General features: G+C 37.4%; 1 pseudogene across 1 annotated transcript in view; it reads right to left on the bottom strand.

The window, feature by feature from the left end:
* The window catches only part of LOC143550807 (polyol transporter 5-like), a 33,310-nt pseudogene that overhangs the window by 11,192 nt on the left and 2,150 nt on the right, over nucleotides 1–19,968 (bottom strand). Inside the window, exons 2-5 of the transcript XR_013138387.1 lie at nucleotides 14,933–15,295; nucleotides 14,325–14,456; nucleotides 12,048–12,234; nucleotides 2,257–2,260 (exon numbers count right to left, since the gene is read on the bottom strand). The product of XR_013138387.1 is annotated as a polyol transporter 5-like (transcript). The remainder of the gene's footprint in view (nucleotides 1–2,256; nucleotides 2,261–12,047; nucleotides 12,235–14,324; nucleotides 14,457–14,932; nucleotides 15,296–19,968) is intronic.

Raw genomic sequence — 19,968 nt, 5'->3', positions numbered from 1 at the left:
ACTCCTATCTGTATAGATAACACTGCTGCTATCTCAGTAACTAACAATCCCGTAAAGCATAGCAAAACTAAACACATTGACATTCGTCATCATTTTATACGGGATTGTGCTGAGAAGAAATTAATTGTGCTATAAAAGGTTGATTCGTTAGATAATTTCGCTGATTTGTTTACTAAAGCGTTTGACAAAAATCGTTTTCAAAACCTTGTTGAGCTAAATGGGATGATCAATCCCGAGTAACCGTGTTTTCGTTTTTATTTAAAAAAAAAACGTCACTATCGCTTAGAATTATGTCGGTTGCTTCAGTTTGAAGGACATATCTTCGGATATGTTTGGTCCTCATTTCTACCTGTAGAGTATGAGGATAGCCATTAACCAGATGACTGAAAGTGACCAGGGCAGTTTATGATGTGTTTTTATTCTTTCGCTGAAAATTAGTCGTTCATACTTAGTTAGAAGGACACATACTCGTATGTGGTCGGTCCAGCTGATCCATTGGATCCTCAGGATAGCCGTTTACCTGATGACTTTGACTTTAACGGGGTGATAGAACTTAAAATTTTTTTTTATGGGAGATGAAATAATTTTTCAAGTCTACTACTTCGTAAGAAGTGTCTATACAACATTTAAAAGAAAATTGATCCAACCTTGGAAAGTGATGGACAAACTAATTCTGTGTGCTTAACTAGTGAAGTTATTAGGCCTAAAAGACTTTAGAACAGTCATTGTATGTCATGGTAGCTTTTTATGGTGCGTAAAAGTAGAAGTGATACTAACTAAATCTCCTCGATCTTACGTGGAAACTCCTTAAGAGTTGTGCATGTCTCCATATATATCTTTCCGAATGATAGGCAGAAAAGCGATTACCCAGTCATACACGAGCCCGTGAGTGTTCTGATTCCCGAGAAGATGGTGTGTCAAGAAACTGCAGTGATCCAGATTCGGGACTTGCAGTAGTTTACTTGAAGCTGTGTAAATCTTATTTTAAAAAAAAAAATTTATTTAAGCCTTCTAAAGCTTATAATGTAATACTTATCAATCATGAGGCAAGAAAGAGAACGGGAAGAAGAGTCTAAAGATCGAAGAGTACTTACTATTTAATCAGACACTACGGGTCGAGGTCAACTCGGGGTGACTTGGGGAAAGCCAAATACGCTTTGAGAATAGATAGGAGACATCATAATCTCTGAGGTGTTGCCTATTTAAGTTTTGAGCTTAATTGAACCTAACCCGTATCACAGAAGCGATGAAAACCATACTAAGTTAATTACCTGCTTACAACCTGTTTCTTTATGTCATAATACAGCTGAACATGGATCTGTGTGACAGTCACTTAATTAGTATGATTCCTGTTCGGATCTTTTCTAAAACATGTTAGTCCCTGTCAAGACTGAAATTTGATCCCGTGTATTTTATTTCTAAGATTTTATTTTACTTATGTCGTTTTATGGTTTTATACCTGGTTACTTGGTAGTTGATTGTAACTCTTTACTCTTTAAAGGAAGTCATAAAAGTTAATGGCATAATGTTCAATTTATAAGGGTCTGTTTTGTAAAGTTTCATATTGAGCGAAGTTACTGAAAGAGGCGAAGTTGTTTAAACAGGCGAAGTTATGGGGTAAGCGAAGTTAACCCTAACTTCGCCTGTATAATGTCAGACATATATAAAGAGCATTTTGGTCAAACACCTGTTCATATTCACAAATCAAGCGAACTTATACACCCATCATCTTCGGCGAACTTATCTACTCAAATCTAACCTCAATTCTAATCCGTTTCAACCCGTATTAAAGGTGTGTAGTGTCGGGCTAATGAATAATCTATGTTAATAACATTAATCAGAGGTCGTTTTGATCCAATTTGTGACCCGTTCTTACAAACATCCGACACCCGTTTTTCAAACTTGTTTTAACGTAGTCGTATTCAACTTGATCGTGTTGATCTCCGTCAAAACATGTTTGGTAGAGTCCACAATCTCCAAATTGACCAAATTCACTTCGTTTGAACGTATAAACTGTTGCCGCTTCATATTCAGGCGAAGTTACAGTTTAGGCGAAGTTATCCTTAACTTCGCCTAATGTTTAACTTCGCCTGTTGATTTAATTGTTTCTCTTCACAAGAGGCGAAGTTATCATTAACTTCGCCTGACCCTTTATATTTTTATCACTAACTGTTATCAGGCGAAGTTATAGATAAGGCGAAGTTATTCACAACTTCGCCCTTTCTCTAACTTCGCCTATTCAGAATAAATCATAACTTCGCTCATGGTAACAGGCGAACTTGTAATTTGCTTCGACGTTTCTCTAACTTAGAAAGTTTGTGTTACAGATATGGCAGCTGTAGCTGGAGCCGGTGGTGCAGGTGGTGATGAAGGTGGAGACAACAACCGACAGTTTTTCCCGGGGCATAATATGTACATTACTCTGGACCCGGATGCGAGCGGTGTTGATGATTTCAGCGAGATCATCACGTTTCTTATCCGCTCGCGTATCTTTCACGCTATTACTACAACACTGCCCATCTCCCTACCAAACATAGAAGATTTCTGGGAGACAGTGGAATATGATTGTCGAGTCGAGCCCCCAGTTATGCGTGCAACGGTTAACAATCAGGTAGTGCAGTTCTCGTCTGAGCAGATCAAAGTGGCTTTGCAGTTTGGGGATGAAACGAGAGACGATGATCCCAATGCATCGAAAGATGCAGGTGGGGAGTTGCCAAGAACTGAACAAGCTCTTGGGACTTCCACATCTCAGGGGGAGTCAACGAGTGCAGCTGGCGGTTCAGGGGGTGATGATGTGGTGGTTGTGGAGGCTGAGGAGGTGTTGGATGATGATGTTATAGGTGATGAGGATGTGTTACCATTGGAAGAGATCGAGAAGATAGGAGCTGAGATCGTGATTGACAATGAAATTGAAGAAGGAGAGATTGTGGAGGAGAACATTGAGCATGAAATTTCGGCAGTTGAAAAGTCAGATCTGGGTCAAAATACGGAATGTGATGAGACAGAATGGGAGGAGCAGCCAAGATGGAAAGAAGGCTACGCTTAGTGGTTCGTAAAGACTAAGAAACCGGCGGTCCCTACTATGTTCAAGAAAATTTACAACATCAAAGGCTATGCTGAATCGAAAAAGGGGATTATTTGCTGGTTATATGATGAGCAGTTGAGGCTCTTTGTGATCAAACGGTATGATGGGGTTCAGTATTTCAAGAGATTGTTGAGATCGTTGAATATGTTGCCTGAGTGTGAAGTGAAGGACTTAGCCAGGTTGGGGTTGATAAACAGGAGTGATGATAACATGGCTAGGATCATTGGAAAGATAGTCTGGAAGGAAAGCATAAAGGAGAAAAAGTTCGAGCTGTTGAAACCACAGAAAGGAAAGCTCGTTGAAGACAAAGACAGAGGAATGAGAGCAGATGGCAAGCCTTGGATGATAATGAAGTATAAACCGATCCGGTGTCTAAAAGAAGTGCCGATGAAACAAATGCCCAAGGATGTGCTCAAAGATCTGAAATGGTGGTACGTTGATACTGAAACAGCAGAGGCGGTAATGGAGGATGAAGATGAACAGGAGCTGATGAGAGTGTATGATCCAATGCACTTAGTGAATTTGTCTCAAGCTGATCTGTAGGTGCTAAATGAGAAAAAGATATTTTATATTCCTGCCTGGAAAGAAGAAGCAAAGAAATATCAAAGAGTAGTTTTAGTTTGTGTACGAGAAGGCGTTCATGCTTGAAGATGGAAGATACAAGATTTTTGGGATTACGAGACACGTGAGTGAAGATAGAGATATGAAGCTACTGCCAAGGGGGGGTCTGTTGGTACATGATGTCAGTAGTTCAGTATCTAGTGTCTGTAATTGTGTTAGTTGGATTTGTATTAATGTTTTGTTAACCTGTTTCACAAGTTCGCCTCTTATAAGCGAACTTGTGGAACAGGCGAAGTTATCAACAACTTCGCCTAACATATTAGGCGAAGTTGTCGATAACCATAAAAGCTTGGCTGCGGCTTGTTTTGTTATGAGTTGTTTTAGTTCGTGTAATCGGTGATTGATATATCACGTGTTATCAGTTGCAATACAACGTGTTCTTTGTTTATTGTAACGTGTGTTTGATTGTGTTTAACGTATATCGATTCTACGCTCGTATCTTCTTACGTAGGGATTCCGCACCTACGTAGAACGAGATATTTCCGTGTAGATCCGGCTGGGAACCTACAAGAATCATCCTCTGATTCGCTAAGCTCTCATAACGAACTAGCTAACGAATCACCCTCTGATTCGCTAAGCTCCCATAACGAACTAGCTAACGAATCACCCTCTGATTCGCTAAGCTCCCATAACGAACTAGCTAACGAATCACCCTCTGATTCGCTAAGCTCCCATAACGAACTAGCTAAAGAATCACCCATAACGAATCACCCATAGTTCTTATCCAGACTTTGACTCAAGGCTCAAAGTCAAAATCGTCAAGAACACAGATTAGTCAACAGATCTTAGATCTGCAATTAAACCTTCGTTCCTTAACCAAATCTCACGATTTTGGTATCAATGGAATCGTCTGACCAGCGCCTACAAACCCTAACCATCAAATCAGCCAAACTTTCGTGTTTTAAGGGTGCGATTTAGGCATAAGGGTTACGGGTTCGTTTATCAATCGATTAACCCATCAAATCTTAACCATTTTCAGTAAGTTTAGCTTTGTTGGATTCGTTTTTACCATACAAACACAGATCTATCATTTCTAGACTAATCCAAACATAAACGAACAAGTTCTCGATATAAACGTACCGTAAACGAGTCGAACTACGAACACGAGTTGGTCTTTGATGTTTCTTTGGTTCGTCACGACGATCTAGCACCAACAAGCTCGGGTTCTCGCCTTTGGATCTTGGTTCGGATTGTAAGACGGTGTTGTGTGTGTTTTCTAAGGTGTAGACTATGGTGTAGAGATTGATAATAATGGAAAGGATTAGGGTTTAAGGGGTATTTATACTCCCTTAAGCCCATGGACCTAAGGCCCGTCTTTCCCTTTTGGTCCATAATTAAGTCCATCTAAAAGCCTACTTATCCTATCATATTTATTATTATTATTATTATTATTATCCGAACGAAAAATTGGGATGTTACACCGGGGAAGTGTATGAGTTTGGTCTGCTAACACCACGGTGGTGTTTACCCTTTCTAATGGGCCAAATTCATATTGATCATATAAACTACCGGACATGATACTAACATATGCTCCAAGATCTAAAAGTGCCCGATCAGTTTTAAATTTCCCAATTTGAATTGATAAAAGCGGCACTCCTGGGTCTTGGAGTTTACTTGAGGTGGTATTATACTCCACCTCCTCATCTCTCATGTTGGTCAATTTACCATTTAAACATTTTTCACATGTACAATTTTCACAAAAAAGACATTTCATATGTTTTTGGTTGTGATTCATTTTGGAAAATTGATTCATTTTGACCGACACAATCACTCTCACCACTAAAATATTCCACCACCCCCTCAACAAATTGTGGTGGTGAATTCACTTCAACACTAGAAATTTCAAAATGAGGTAAAAGACTTACAACATTGATGTGCACATTGTTTCCCTTCTTGGAGCTTGAGCAGTAATGGTTCGGGTTGACTGTAGTATCACTCGGGAGTTGACCTGCACTCTTTTGCAACTTTGCCATATCTGCTGCGAGCTGACCAATTTGATTTGACATTTCCCCTGCTGACATGGCCGGCTCTTGGGGTGTGCAAAGCGGGCGACCGGCCGGGGCACGTTTTCTTTGGGGGCACAAAACTTTTAAAATTTTCTGATGTTATATATGTAGAATACCCGAATGTTTATAATCATTATTTTTATATTACTCAAACATCTTTTAGACCTCATTTTTTTGGATTAACCAAAGACTTATAGGCCCACTAAAATTTGAAAAATACCAAGTACTTTTAATTAATCAATATAAGTTAAATACATAGAAGAAACGAATAGGCGCGATAATAGCAAAATTGACTTCGAAGACCAGCAGCCACGTCGGCTTCGAATACTAGCAGTCACGGTAGCATATGGAAATATGAGTTTTTCAAAATTATAGTTATTGAAATCCTATTTTCGACCCAAAATGCCTCAAGAAAGACTTAGCGGGTTGGCGATGAAAGTTATCAAGAACGGAACATTAGAGAGCATAAACTGCGAAGAGTTAATTCACCAATTTGCTATAAAAATGTTATGAGAGCTTCACAAACCCTCAATTAGCTATTAATCTATTAAGTGTGTCATAAACTCATTATAATTTCATGATTTTCTAATTTTTATGTTAATCGCTATAATTTTAATCGACGTATAAAAATGTGTTTACATTATTTAGTATGTTAAGGTTTAAGGGGCATATTTTTTTCGGCTCGGCCGAGGCACGTGAATTTTCAGAGCCGGCCCTGCCTGCTGACTTATCATGTAACTCAAACTGTTTCTTCGTTTTAGCCTTATGATCTGTCATAAACTTCATCAATGCATCCAACTTTGAGTGCACCGACTCATCTGTATTTCCCGAGGACCCCCTCTGCTGGTCCTGATTACCCGATGAATTTCCACCCAGGTTACCGTCTCTGTTATACCCCCGATTCCTATTACTCGAACCCTGCTGATAACCGCTCTGGTGGTAGTTACCCTGGTGGCTCGATCCCTGAAAGTTCGAGTTTAACTGAGAAGACGCGTTCCCGTAACGAAAATTTGGGTGGTTCCTCAGGCCCGGGTGATATGTGTTCGAATTGAACCCTTGGCCTTTGGAATCCCCGTAAGCATAATTGACTTCCTTGGTATCATCTTCCTCGTCATCATAAAACTCGCGGCAATTTTCTGCCTTATGCCCGAGTTCACCACAATCTTCACAAACCGGGAATTTCACTCCGTCTTTCCCAACTTCTATCTTCTTACCCTTTCTGTACCCAGCCAGCTCACGTGCTAACTTATTAATTCTTTCAGACTCACTCGTGACTGACTTTACTGACCTGGAAGAAGTACCATGTCTTCGTCTTTCAGCTGCTGCTTCTGCCTTTGAATCTTCACACATAAACTCCAAAAAATCCCAATCATCCTCTTCAGGTTGATTCAGCAGCTGACCGTTACACGAGGCTTTCAGATGTTTTCGGTCCTCGTAAGTCAACCCATCCACAAAACACTTCACCAATTCCCACAATTCAATCTGGTGGTGTGGACATTTTCTGATCATCTCCTTAAACCTGGTGAATGCTTCGTGAAATAATTCGCTTGATAACTGTGAAAAATGGCGAATTTCCATTCGGGCCTCACTCGTCTTTGACTGCGAATAGTACTCGTTTAGAAACACTTGCTGCATCTCGGCCCAGTTCTCAATACTGTGCATCAGTAGCGAGTTAAACTAGTGCTTAGCTTTATCTTTTAACGAAAACTGGAATAACTGCAACCGAACCTCATCTTGATCATAAGTACCATCACCAATCAACCCGCAAATAGCCGAAAAATCAGACAAATGAGAATATGGGTCCTCGGAAGCCATCCCGTGAAAATGTGGTATGATGTTAATGTAAAATGGCCAGGACTTAAAAGTCTGTTGTCCCGGCACTCGTACCTGTGGGACCAACGGGGATGCTCCATCTGAGATAGCCGGTCTGAACCGACTATTAACACCTTGAACCGGGGCCACAAAGTTCCTTCTTAGCCCCCCGAGGGTTCACCAAGCCGCCCCGGTTAACCTGAATACGACGAACTCTTTCGGGCCTTTCCACCCGATTCACTCTGTTTTGACCCAAACCATTTCTGTTAACCGCTTCAACCCGTCTTTGATTCACTGGCTCTTCCACCTCTTCATCCCAATTCTGATTTCTCTCATTTTCCATCTCAAAACCCTCATTCTCGGGCTCAACTTCCTGATTCCTTCTAACCCACCGGTTTACCTCGTTTTCAACCTCAAAACCCTCGTTTCCATTATTATCTTCCCCCTCTTCTTCATCATCTGTCGGAATACTAAGAATAACATCATCTAGGTTAAGCCGAACTCCGCGGTTAGGGGTTTTGTGTGGAGCGGATGGTCCGGCTTGGTCAAAGTTGAGGTTTAAGTTTCGGTTAAGGTTTCAGTTTCGGTTTTAATTTCGGGTTCTGGATGCACGAGCTGAGTTATTTTGGGCGTTTTGGTCATTTTGCTCGTTTTGGTTATTGAAATTGAGTGGTGGAAGTATGTTATCTGTTGGTGCATTTTGTGACCGTCGCTATGCAATTCTGATCAGCGGAAACGAAGTACGAAGTTAGTACAACTTCGCCATAGGCGAAGTTGTAACAACTTCTGCCATAGGCGAAGTTAGAACAACTTCGCCATAGGCGAAGTTGTAACAATTTCGCCTACAGGCCCAAGCCCGTGAAGTTGTTTATATATATATGTGTGTCTTGGTTAAGTTTGAGAATCCAGAAAGTTAGAGAGTTTTGTGTTACAGTTCATTTGTCTAGAGAGAAACCGAGAGGGAGAGTCGTGTGGGACGGCCCGAGGTAGAGCTCACCTCGGGTCGGCCGTGTTTCTGTTTATGTTCGGTATGTAACGTGTTTGGTTATTATATAAAAGATCTGCAGATGTGTTTATCCCGTTCGTGCGTTTGTTCGTGTGTTTGTATGTGTGTAATCGTGTTCTTCATCTTCTACACCAATAAATGAGTCTAGGAGGATTCCGCACTCCTAGACCTCGTGCGGATCTCATATCGATCGGCGACGCCCCGGGGGACTTACAAGTGGTATCAGAGCCTTAGGCTCTTATGCTATGGTTCGAGATATGCGTTTTGGTGTTTCTGGCACGTTTCTGATGCGTTTCTGGCTGAACAGCCGCCGCAGGCGAAGTTATGGGGATCAGGCGAAGTTGTTGCTTAAATTTTAGGGTTTAGGCGAAGATATAAGGTTAAGAGAAGTTATTCACAACTTCGCCTACCTCACAAGTTCGCTTATCTCAGGCGAAGTTATCTGTCAGGCGAAGTTTTGGGCAGGCGAAGTTATGGACAGGCGAAGTTAAGGAGGAGGAAGTTGACTTTAGGCGAAGATAAAAAAAAAAAGTGTTTGGAGTTTTCGTCTGTATGGCCCGGTGTACACGATTATTGTGAGACCGAAGATGTTGTTCCGTCAACGAGTGAAACTTGTTATCTCTTGGTCTTACGTGTGAACAAATACGTGTCAACTCTGGATATGGAGTTGAGGTTGTGAATGGGATATTGATTGAAACATGATATTGACACATATTTGGGTGTTTGTGGGCAATGAAATAGTTGTTGTTCGAGGTTGACCAACTGAAGAAAGTCAAATTGAACTGAAGATTTTCGTCATTACTGGATTGCGGTCAGAGCATATTATTTATGTCATTTTCAAGGCGTTCGAGAATTGGATCCTGAAACGTGATGCTTATTTATTAAAGTGAAAATTCTGGAACAAGTTGGATTTAATCGGGAATTAAAGTGTTTATGTTCTTGATCGTTATCCATGGTGATTGAGAATGCTTCGGATTAATTAATGGTCATGTGTGTTAGATTCTGTCAAGGTGGTTTTGTGATGAAATTGATCACTTGATGTTGAGTAGTTGAAGATTAAACCTTATCGTATGCCGACGTGTTGGTGAAGTTGTGGAGGGAGCCCAACTTCACGTGTTGGTGAAGTCAGAAGGACTCACGTGATTGGTTGAGATGATCAATTAGGCACGGGGATGCATGCATTTCAAAGACCTCAATCTATATAGTCGGAGAAGCTTACACTGAAGGGGATATCTGATATGGAAGACGCTGGGTGATTGGTAGATTTGTGAAGCTACAAGACAGTTTCAGACACGGCTGGTTGAAGAGCAAACAGAAGATCATCAGTTAAGAGGGAGTCTGTTGGTGCATGTTTTGTAACAGATGATCTTTTGTGTTTGTTAGAATTGAGAGCAACGGTCAAAGGGGAGTCTGTTGGTGCATTTTATGACCGTCGCTATGCAATTCTGATCAGCGGAAACGAAGTACGAAGTTAGTACAACTTCGCCATAGGCGAAGTTATAACAACTTCGCCATAGGCGAAGTTAGAACAACTTCGCCTACAGGCCCAAGCCCGTGAAGTTGTTTATATATATATTTATGTGTCTTGGTTAGGTTTGAGAATCCAGAAAGTTAGAGAGTTTTGTGTTACAGTTCATTTGTCTAGAGAGAAACCGAGAAGGAGAGTCGTGTGGGACGGCCCGAGGTAGAGCTCACCTCGGGTCGGCCGTGTTTCTGTTTATGTTCGGTATGTAACGTGTTTGGTTATTATATAAAAGATCTGCATATGTGTTTATCCTGTTCGTGTGTTTGTTCGTGTGTTTGTATGTGTGTAATCGTGTTCTTCGTCTTCTACACCAATAAACGAGTCTAGGAGGATTCCGCACTCCTAGACCTCGTGCGGATCTCGTATCGATCGGCGACGCCCCGGGGGACTTACATTATCTGGGTGAAACTGGTTATTTTGTGGGAGTGGGTTTTGGTTTTGGTTTTCGTTTTGGTTCTGGTTTTGGTTTTGGTTTTCCATCTCAGAATTTCTGTTTTGTACTCGATTCTGCTGAGCTAACCTCTCGATTTCGGGCTCGTAAACTAACGGAGACTGTCGGTCCGAATGGCGGGTGCGCATAAACCTGTAATCTGCACAACTAACACAACCCGCGTAAAATAAAAAATACAAATAAAATAAAGTAAAATAAAATTTAAACTAAAAACTGAAAAATTAAATTAAACACGGAAATCAAATAACACGAAAAACAAAAAGCGCACTAACTCCCCGGCAACGGCGCCATTTTGATTACCGTCGTTCGAGTCAATCAAAAACCTAATTATTCTAAATAGTTAGAGCAAGTAGGGTATCATATCACAATGAGTATGTGGTCAATGTATTCGTGTAACAGATTTCTAATTATGAAGTGAATGATTTTTAGTGTTGATCACACAAGCAATAGTTTGAATTTAAAGAACTAAGCAACGAACAAGTAAACAAATATTAAGCAGTTAACAAACAAATCACACTCGGGAATTCAAGTAAGCAACCAACAGTTATCTCATGAAACCTAACAGATTAATTATTAACGATTAACTGAAAACTGATCAATCAGACAAAACCTTAAACATCAACAATCACTTTACACACGGCACTGGTTATCAAACAGTCCTTGCCAGTGTGACTCAGTTAAGGGCAATCGTATGTTTTATCGTATTTAATCTAACCAAACAGTTATATGACTAATTATCTAGCAACTGGTAACAGATCGTTCAGACCAACGTAAACCTAAACCGACCGAACACTCAGAAATACCAAACATCAATAATCATATATCAATCATCAATAATAATACACAAGTGTTCTTAATCACATGAGAAAAACTGTAAAGATTACAAACTATACATCCCCGGTATGATTCAGAGAAGACTAGCCGAGCATCGTCATCGATAGATCTTCAATTATGATGAGGAAAGCCATTAGGATTGATCAAGAGATGATTGGTAGCCCTGGAATTCACCCAAAATCGCCTAATAGCTGTTCCTGGTCGTTAATCTTGATTAGGGTTAGGAAAATAGAAGATATAGGTCAAAATCAGTTTTTTCACGTTTTTAAGACCATCGCGTATCGTGATGGCCATAGACCCTACCCGTCGCGTACTGCGACCTAAGAAAACCTCATATTTGGATTCCTCTCGTCGAGAAACCCAAAATTTATATATTATAGGTCCCGTAACTCATTTTCTAGCTTAAGATATGCTCGTTTTACTTCATGGTCGTATTTTGGCAACCCATCTTCTTCAGTTTTAGCATCGGCTTATGATTTCTCATCCATACTCTTCCCGAATCCTTATTACACTTCCCAAGACGTCAAATCATGCTTCGGTCTTCCCGAGATATCATTCCATGCTCGTACAGGTCTCCCATTTAGTATCTTTAACGATCAATGACCTGAAATACAAAAGCACATATGAAGTACCAAAGTTCTAACAATATACTCTATAAAACTACATAATTAATACACTAATATATATACAAAATACCCGACCATCACCCGTGGCTACCTTTAGATGCTTGAACGATGTCGTCATTATAGTCCTTGGGGATGCCTGCAGCTTCCTTGATGTCAGTCAGTCGAAGCTTGGATTCTTCCAAGCTGTCAGAGGTTTTATCAAGGATGATTTTGGCATCACCAAGTCGACCTTGCATGACGAGCCAACGAGGTGACTCAGTGTAACATCCTAAAATTTTCGTATTTAATAAAAGAAAGTCTCGTTTTGTTATTGGGCCTATATAATTAATTAGTATTAATAAAGATCATGGACTTGGACTAATTAAGATGGATCAAAGGGAATGGGCCTTAGGTCCATGGGCTTAAGACGATATAAATATCCTCTTAAACCACCCAAAAACCCTAAATCCTCATTTCTTTCCATCTTATTCTCTACACACTCAAAAACACACACATACACACCACCTCATACGGCCGCGAGAGAGTAAGCGGAATTCGAGTCCAAAATCAAACCAACCGTTATTAGATCTTCAATATACGAGCTAGATACGAGATAACCAAGCAAACCGCGACCTCACCGAACGCATAAAGGTATGCCTTTTACCTTAAAGTTCATATTTTTAGGATCGGTTAGCTTTGGAACTTAAACATAAAGTAAATCGGGTCTAAACGAAATGTAAAGTAGCAAATTCGGCGTTGGAAACGAACTTAATGAACCTAGGGCTATGTACGGAGACGTGTATTGAACGTTTTAAGATTAAAGGTACAAGCTCTATGGTGTATACGGGTTAGATATGAACGAAAACGGTTATATCGAGCCATAACAACGGTATTGAAATTGCAAGATGCTTGTGAAGGTTGATAAAAATCAACTCATCGCTGTTACTTAATAACTTCGCCCTATAAGTTCGCGAAGTATAAGTTCGCTAAAAACTAAGTTCGTCTATGGTTAACTTCGCTGGACACAAGTTCGCCGTGGTCAACTTCGCTAGATGTAAGTTCGCCGTGGTCAACTTCGCTAGACGCAAGTTCGCTTAATGTTAATTTCGCCTAAGGCTAAGTTCGCCGGATGGTTAACTTCGCTTCTTGATAAGTTCGCTGAACCTTAAGTTTGCCGAACCTTAAGTTCGCTTAAGTTAAGTTCGGTAACGAATCGGATTACGAATCAGACTTAAATCGTCATGAGGAATGAGTTAACGAATTAGAAATTGAATTAAAATCCTAGTGAAAATTTTTTCTACCCCAGCCAGGGTGCTCTGCCCCTTGGACCCTGCTAGGGGATGCCGCCCCTAGACCCTGCTGCCAGGGGCGCTGCCCCCGGACCCCCGTTCGTTGTGGAGTATAGTTGAACTAGAAACACAATATAGATAGCGCTAGTTGATTGATACGTGTAATTGTTATACAGTTAGCCGTGCACAGCTCAAGAAGGGAATAACAATTAACGGTGAACGTAACCATGTTCAGGTGAGTTTCTAGCCTCATTTCCTTGTTATGTTTTCGGGGCTGTGTGCATACTCGATGTGATTAGTTAATACACTTACCTTAAGTGGTAAGTGTATGCCCTATATGATTTATGTATGAATGAATGCTCGACGATGCATGAACGATATTCGGATATTTCATGTGCCGTTAAGGGATAGTATAAAGATATGATGTATAGATAATGTATGGACGTATGAAAGTTATAATTATGAATGTATAGAAAGGTACGAAAGGTATAGATAGAACGAGGGAAACGACCCTAATAATGTCGGCGAATGTAGGGAACCGACCCTAATAATGTCGGCGAATGTAGGGAACCGACCCTAATAATATCGACAAATGTAGGGGACCGACCCTAATAATATCGGTGAAGGTTCTAGGACGTAAGGCTCTTTGAAACGTATGTGTATGAAATGAAAGTATGTATGTTATTATGAAAGAATGATGAAAGTACGCAAGTATGTAAGTATGTAAGATGGTAGGAAGGCATGTAACTTCGGGTGCATAGGTAAATATGTGAATGTATTGTATGTTGCCTGATTAACTAGAACTCACTCAGCGTAGCTGACTTTTAGTATGCACGCAGGCTAATCGACTGAGACAGCTGGCTTGAGGGAGACACATGGAAATATTGAAGAGGCTGACATCTGAAGACTTGTCGTGTTGTTTTTATACTATGTTTTATGTTATGCTTTTAAAAGACAAGTTATGGATGTTTGTAATGGATGGTTGACAGTTTATATTATTCCGCGAAAGTTTTTAATTAACTCTGATTTTAGAATTGCATTTATGAGTAAATCCAACATCAAAGTAGGGCTACTGGTGACGGGGCCTTACACTCAGGCAGGGCTAGGACACCAACGGCTAATATTATTGAAGGGAGAGTTCCGATTCCTAGCATCAATCGCCATCCGAAGTAAAGCGGGAGCTTTGAGAAAGCGTAATTTGACACATATCCCAACATTACTCCTATAGGGAAAAAACAAATTACTATGTACAAACAAAAATATATAAACTCAAAATATGTTTTCGCTTGACAAAAAGTTCATTTATATAATAAACAAATAAACATGAAAAAGTAATGTGTTTATTAAGTTAAGCTAATATGTTCGTTAAGTTAAGCATAGGAATATACGCATAGTCTTCATTTACATTCATTTATCTTCGTTTACTTATGTTCATTATGCTCAGCTACTTTCATTCATTATCTATCTTTGTTCACTTAAATTTGTTTATTTACCTTCGCTTAAGTCATTCATTGACTGCATTATTGTTTGCTCAGCCGCGCGTTCCCTCAAAAAAACAGACGAACGACACAAACGAAAATGACCAAAAAGTTTCCATTCATTTAGATGCCTGTATCCATTTGTTTGTTTGGTCAAAATAAACAAACGAACATAAACAAGACTTAAAGGCTAATAATGAAGAAATAGAAGCCTATGTACCGGCGCTAATGAAGGCTTTTGGGAAAGAGGTGAGGAACCCTCGTGCAGATGCCGGTGAAACCTAGGTTGTGTACACGTGCGCTATCATAAGGATATATCCTACGCCAATCCCAGTGACAAACCGGCCAACCATGAGAAACGCATAGTTAGTAGCGAATCCCGTTAAGATTGCTCCGATGAAGAAAATAGCTCCTGCCAACACAATTGTGTACCGACGACCAATCCAGTCCGACGTTCTCCTAGCAAATGCTGCGCCGACCAACGAGTGCAGGTTCATAATACCGACCGGGATCTCGATTTGTTTGTCACTACAACCAAAATCCCTTTGGATGTACTTTTGGGCCCCACTCATCACACCAGTATCTGCCATTAACATTCAAAATTTAGTTTCTATAAGTTAAACAGCTTATTATTATTATTATTATTATTATTATTATTATTATTATTATTATATAACAAAAGAAGAGTTTGTCGTTGCTAGACTATGATTGGTCTATTTGGCGGCGCCTACCTGAACCAAGTATCTATAATATATATAAACGAAAACCAAAAAATCCTAGGTGTCGCGATGTGGTCGCTCCCCTTTTTTTGGAGTCACCAGATTTGCTTGATTTTTAAATGGAGGCTTCTCATGCATTTGACCCGAATTTATAGGTATGGGTCTTACCAAACCCATATATTTCTTAAACGGGTTATAACATCTCATTAAATTAAAAATTATTCTCACCAAATTATTGATGTAAAAATCCTTTAAAATAGGATATACTAAAAATTAATATCTTATTTATTTTAAAAAAGATATATATATTATTTAAATTAAAAAACCAATTTGATAGTAAAAAAAATAAATGGGTCTTGGGTCTCATCAAACCATAAGTATATTATTAACTTTTATAAATATTATTTATAATTAAAAAACCACTGGGTCTCATCAAGCCATAAGTATATTATTAAATTTCATATAATAAAAAAATATAAATGCAAAAAATAAATAATTATTAGAACAAATAATAAAACAACCCCCGTAATACGGGGGATAAAAACTAGTAATAACATATCTATAATAATATATATAAACGAAAACATAAAAATCCTAAGTGTCGCGATGTGGTCGCTTCCCCTTTTTTGGAGTCACCACATTTGCTTGATTTTAAATGGAGGCTTCTCATGTATTTGACCCGAATTCACGGGTATGGGTCTTATCAAACCCAGATATTTCTTAAACGGGTTATAATATCTCATTAATTAAAAACTAATCTCACCAAGTATCTGATATAAAAACCCTATAAAGTAGGGATATACTAAAAATTAATATCTGATTTATTTAAAAAAATAGATATATTATTTATAATTAAAAAAACCAATTTTATAATAAAAAAAAATAAACGGGTTTCTGGTCTCATCAAACTCATATATTATTTAAACCGAGTTATAACATCTCATTTATTTGTGAAACAATTTATCATCAAACTATAGGAATATTATTAATTTTCATGCAATTAAAAAATTAAAAATTCAAAAAATAAATAAATATTAGAAACAAATAATATAAAACAACCCCCGTAATACGGGGGATAAAACCTAGTTATATATATACATATATATATACATATTCTAATAAAGTAAAATAATTGTGACACATGTCAGTTTATAGTTAAACCTCACAACTTTTTTCCTTCCAAAACTAAGATCTTAATTAACCCTAATATATATCCATATTCACTTCCTTTTATATTTTATTTATACAATTTTATAAAAATAAAAATATTAACATATTATTTTACTATATGTTTCAAAATACTTGGTGAAATCCAAAATTAACAACAAACAATGTTCGTTGAAGATTGAAATGAATATAGAATTTCAAATGTTATAATTAACATAATATTTATGTATATTGTTAAAGATTATAAAGAAAAACAAAACTCGAACATGCTTTCATTTTACAAAGTAATTTTTTTAATTATTAAATCATAAATCTGTGCCTATTAGTTGATCCATTTTTTTTAAATCAATCCATTTATATGTTATTATTATTATGAATTATCATATGTATAATAAATATATGCTTTAAATATATTAATTTATTTTTCGGTTAATTTAGTAAACTATACATTTTTTTCTGTTAGTTTAGTAAACATATACAAATCACTTTCATACATAACAAAGTTTATCAAATTTAATTTCTGTTTTTTTTATCAAGAATTGTTTCAGATTTTATGGAACTTAAATTTGGTTTTTACAGTAGATAATTGGTAAATAAATTGTATGGTACAAGTTAACTACATTTGGGTCAAAATTGGTTATCGGTCAAAATTGAGAAATCTGAGTATTTTAAAAGTTTAAGAATGCAAATAGATTTATCGTCAAATTTGTTATGGGTTCAAAGTGTTGACTTGAAAATGTCAAACGAATATAAGGTAGAAATTTAAACATGATTTAGGTTTCAAATTTATTTTAAATGACATTTTTGAAAAAAAAATCAAAAGGTTCGGGATTTGGTAAATTTATTATTTTTCACTCGACTATCAAAATTTAAGAATAAACGGTGAACACTTACGAGTTACGACATGCCACCCCCAGGCCTATCAATGCTTCTAACTTGTATCAGATTTGAAACATTTGCGTCAGCATTAACTTTTCTTTCAATGGTGACCACAACGCGTTGTATGAGAAACATGTCATGCAAAACTATGCTTAAATAAAGCAAAATATTCACAAAATTAAATGGGTTAACATGTTATTTTTTATGTTGTCAAATTTATCAAAATCTTTTTCATGGTTTAGATAAAAAAACATAGTTATTGAAGAGCATCCGTCGTTATAATTTAATGTTCTCCTTTCATTCTGTGGGTTGTAAATTGATAGATATATCAATAAAGGTAACGTTCCTTAAGTATTTAGGCTGAGTGGTCAGAACTACAATTGTATGAATATTGTATGAAAAGTCTTCTTCCTGAATTCTTTCAATTATACATATATGATACTGGCAATGAAGATTTCAATAAAAGGGCGTTCTCGAGTATGTTTTTGCACGTGCATTTTTTTATTTAGTTCATTTAAAAAAATTGTGATATAACTAAATCAATTTATATACACATAGTATAGATACAAGCATAGATATAATACATTTTTTTATATGCGTTATGTAATTATTTTCTTTACTTGTAATTTTGTAATTTGGATAATACCGTGTGTTACACGGGATCTAAAACTAGTACATATATGTGTGTGTGTGTGTGTGTGTGTGTGTGTGATCAGGATCAACTTTTTTGAAATTGAAAACTATGGAAACCATTTTGAACCACAAAAGACTTAAAAATAAAAAAAAATTATAATATAAAATAAAAACACAAAAATCAAAAAAGTAAAAAAAACCAAAATTCTTATTTTATCATCCCGGTTTCATAAAAAAAACCTCGGTTTAGCTAAATTATATACACATATGTATAATATAAACATATATGTACATTTACATGCTTTTTTTGTACACATGTGTATAATTTAAGATAAATGATATTGTACATATGCGTATAATACGTAACTAAAGATTATATAAAATTATACATATGTGTATAATACGACGGTTTTTTTTTTATTTTTTTAATGAAACCGGAATGAAATATAAGAATTTTGGTTTTTTTTACTTTTTTAAAATTTTTATTATTTTTTGTTTTATGAGTTTTTTAAATATTATTTTAAAGGTGTTTTTAGTGGTTTAAAATGGTCCTCAAGTTCTCAATTTGCAAAGTGTTCTCTTAGGATCTTTACCATATATATATATATATGTTTTTTGTTTTAAATTTGACGATTAAACAATTATTCGCATCGACTCACCACTACAACGCCCGGAACAGAAAACGCGCAGATTTTACTAAAGACTGGAATTTATGGACATTTTTGTTTTAGTTCTGAAACCAAAAAGAACGTAACATAAACCGACCGAATTGATGTCGACTCACCGCCGTAACGCCATGACCGACTGGTGCTTAACTTTTACTAACACCCGATTTTTACCGACCGAATAAACGCTATTTTAGATATTTTATTTTTTTATATGTTAATTTGACGAGTTTATTTTTTGGGTTTTAACGGTTACCATCATTGTTTATACTGTATCGTAACAAACGAAACTGAAACCAACAAAATTAATGACTCACCGCCACAACGTCGGATATCGATAATGCTCGGTTTACCAACGTTTGGATTTTAACGGTCAAATAAACGTCGGATACCGATATTTTATTGGTTTTAATGCTTGTGTTTTAGGATTTAGGGTAACGTACATGTATATAAGCACCAGTCCCGGCGCGTAGTTTACTAGTTATAAATTTATTATAACCAACATATTTGCGAAAGACAAGATGGATATAATAATACTCAGTGGCAAAGCTTGGGCTTAGTCACAGGGGTGACCGAAGTCACGAACTCAAAAATTTTCGGGTCAACGATTCGGTTCGCGTCGGTGATTCGGGTCAGGTCGGATCAAACAATATGACATCTATATATCTAATTTTTCTTCATTTATTCAAATTATTGTTCTTACAATAAAAAAAACAAAATATTTATTAACCAACAAAAACCTAAAATATTCATGATAATGCGAGAGGAAGGTGAGTAGGGATAAGCAAATTCGGTATTGGTACCGGTACCTGATGTACATAGAAATATACATCTTTTCAGCATCAAATAATCTCTAAAAACTGCAATTTCTATCTAATAACATAGCATAAAAGGCTACTTATTATAATAAAACGTAATTTCAGGTGAAACCAAACCTCAAACGAAGAAACAAGCAAAAAGAAGAAGAAAAACAGAAGAAAACACAAGAAAACAAAGAAACACGCCCCCATGTCTCAAGAAACACGCCCCCATGCTTATGGAACAAGAAAAGACAAAATCTGAGAACAAAAGCACGGGGCCGTGGACGGGAATGCAGAAAAGACAAAGAAGAATTGAGCATATGTCACTAAAAAGCACGGGACCGTGTCTGCTAACCACGGGGCCGTTGCCAGCTCACACAAAAGACAAAACAA

Source organism: Bidens hawaiensis, unplaced genomic scaffold (assembly GCF_021521415.1).
Source record: "Bidens hawaiensis isolate Kalapana, Puna unplaced genomic scaffold, B.hawaiensis_p1.1 tig00016189_1, whole genome shotgun sequence".
NCBI classification, from domain to species: domain Eukaryota; kingdom Viridiplantae; phylum Streptophyta; class Magnoliopsida; order Asterales; family Asteraceae; genus Bidens; species Bidens hawaiensis.
This window is presented reverse-complemented; position numbering and strand designations above follow the sequence as displayed.